Source organism: Piliocolobus tephrosceles, chromosome 1, assembly GCF_002776525.5.
Source record: "Piliocolobus tephrosceles isolate RC106 chromosome 1, ASM277652v3, whole genome shotgun sequence".
Classification (NCBI taxonomy): Eukaryota; Metazoa; Chordata; class Mammalia; order Primates; family Cercopithecidae; genus Piliocolobus; species Piliocolobus tephrosceles.
Window position 1 is genome coordinate 167,676,906 of NC_045434.1, and position 2,842 is coordinate 167,679,747.

A 2,842-nucleotide genomic window follows, 5' to 3' on the forward strand; every position below is an offset into this window, starting at 1 on the left:
TACTACCTAAGACTGGGTAATTTATGAAGAAAAGGGATTTAATTGACTCACAGTTCCTCATGGCTGGGGAGGCCTCCTGAAACTTACAGTCATGGAGGAAGGCAAAGGGGAAGGAAGGCATGTCTTCCATGGTGGTGGGAGAGAGAAAGTGAAGGGAGAACTGCCAAACACTTATCAAACAACCAGATATCATGAGAACTCCCTCACTGTCATGAGAACGGCATGGGGGAAACCACCCCCCGATTCAATCACCTCCCCTCAGGCCCCTCCTGCAACATGCGAGAATTACAACTCGAGATGAAATTTGGGTGGGGACACAGAGCCAAACCGTGTCAGTCAGTTCTGCAAGACATACCACCTTCCTCCTTAGCTGCATCCACCTCCGCAGTATGCTAGGCTACTCCTCTATCTCTTTTATGTCTTTTATATTGGTTAACTGCTACAATTTGTTGAAATTTCTTATTTACTTATATCTTTCCCTTCCAGCCTCTTCATTATTGTGGGTTTGTACCTTTTTATTTTCATTTTTTTTTTATTCACAGAAAATATTTATTATACTACTCTTTGCACTATGTATGGAACAGTATGTTTATTAAGTCCAAGAGAAAAGATAATTCACTGACATGAAACACCCAAATTTCTTCATTTTAAAAGTAGTTTAGAGATAGCATCAGGTAGGCCAAACAACTGCACTGGGCCCCTGTAGAGATTAGGGTTTGGTCTATTAAAAAAATATTTTCTTGCTGGAACTGGCTTCCCTGCAAGCTCAATAGGTTCTGGAGCTCATTTACCAGATTGCTCGCCGGATCCCAGAAAGTTGCCCGTGGTCAGCTAAGTGACGGAAGACTATACGACTAAGCCTCCAGCGCCACTTCACACCACGCGGACGGGACGTCATAACACACCAATTTCTGATTCTAACAGGACAGCTATCCGGGGGGAGGGCAGCGATTTCTTCATCGGCCACGTCCTGAAGAATTTTTGGCAAAATGGTATTCTTCCTGAATGAATTAATACGTAGCCTCTCATCTGTGTATTCATAGGCCATTTTTCGTCTCTTCACATCGCGCCACATTCTCCAGTCTAGGTAGTGACTTCGAACTTGGCCTGAAGCTGATGAAGGAACCATCTGCTTCAACGTCCGAAGCAGCCAACCCAGCATGAAGGCCGCCATGTTGTCCCCCTTTTTATTTTCTTTGCTGTCATTTTAGTGTAGTCTTGTTAAGAAGGGGAAATTTTAAAAATAAATAAATATTGTCAGCTGGGCATGGTGGCGCACACCTGTAATCCCAGCACTTTGGGAGGCCGAGGCGGGTGGATCACCTGAGGTCAGGAGTTTGAGACTAGCCTAGCCAACATGGTGAAATCCTGTCTCTACTAAAAATACAAAAAATTAGCCAGGCGTGGTGGTGGGCACCTATGATCCCAGCTACTCAGGAGGCTGAGGCAGGAGAATTGCTTGAACCTGGGAAGTAAAGATTGCAATGAGCTGAGATCACGGCATTGCACTCCAGCCTGGGCAACAAAAGTGAAACTCCATCTCAAAAAATAATAATAAATAAATAAATATTGTCAGAACACCATTTTAAACTCAATTAGTAATAATATTCAAACAGCCTGAGACTATATTTTTGTCATCTTTAAAAACAACAGGCCAGGCACAGTGGCTCACACCTGTAATCTCAGCACTTTGGGAGGCCAAGGCAGGTGGATCACTTGAAATCAGAGGTTCAAGACCAGCCTGGGCAACATGGTAAGACCCCATCTCTACAAAAAAATACAAAACTTAACCAGGCTTGGTGGCACCCACCTGTGGTCTCACCTACTCGGGAGGCTGAGATGAGAGAATCACCTGAGCCTGGAGGCAGAGTTTGCAGTGAACTGCAATCACGCCACTGCACTCCAGCCCGGGCGACAGCACAAGACCCTGTCTCAAATAAAAATAAAAATAAAAAAATAAAAACAACAACAAAAGATCATTGCATTATCAATGAAAACTTCTAGAACTCTTCCTATATGAATCCCTATTAATCTCTGCATTCTGTTTACATAATTGATATCTGAGTGCAAAGCATAGGATTTTACTTTTACTTCATAATGTTAGATTTTTCTGGGTTCCATTCTGGGAATCTGTTTGTCTTTGATTTACTTATTTGTTTTTAATAACTCTCAGATGCATAGAACTGGATTAATCATAATCCTTGGCTCAACACACTCATAGCTGTCTTTTATATTTATTTATTCTTCATTTGTTTATCCACTTTTTAATTTATTTAATTAATAGACTTTTTCTTAGCAGTTTTAGGTTTACAGAAAAATTGAGTGAAAAGCACAGAGAGTTCCCATATACCCTTATTCCCCACTCCAATTTCCCTTATTATTAAAATCTTGAATTAGGAGGGTGCATTTATTTCAATTGATGAGCCAATACTGATATATTACTATTAATTAAAGTCCATAGCTTACATTAGGTTTCTTATACATTCTATGGGTTTTGACAAGCATGCATTTTTTTAAGTGACTGCTTTAATGTATTAGGCAAAATTTTACATAAAATCGGAAATCTATGATCTGTCCCTGCTCCAATTTGTAAAAAATGCAAGATTCATCAGAAGCCATGTGCAGTCAGACCCCAGCTGACCAGCAGTGCAGAACTGGAGTCCAGCCTCAGGGCTGCACTACTTTCCATTCTGTGCATTGAACATTCATTCTGTCAGCATCCGCTCCAGCTTCACTGCGTCAGCGGCAAACTTGCGGATCCTGTCAAGAGAGCTTCTCCACAACCATCTGCATCCATTTATTTATTTATTTAATTATTTTTTTTTTTTTTTTTTTTTTTTTT

General features: G+C 40.9%; 1 pseudogene across 1 annotated transcript; it reads right to left on the reverse strand.

Moving 5' to 3' along the window:
- Window positions 1-772: 772 nt before the first annotated feature.
- LOC111522720 lies at window positions 773-1,179 on the reverse strand (annotated as a pseudogene). The gene has a single exon (XR_002725312.2). The product of XR_002725312.2 is annotated as a 28S ribosomal protein S14, mitochondrial pseudogene (transcript).
- Between the last annotated feature and the right edge of the window lie 1,663 nt (window positions 1,180-2,842).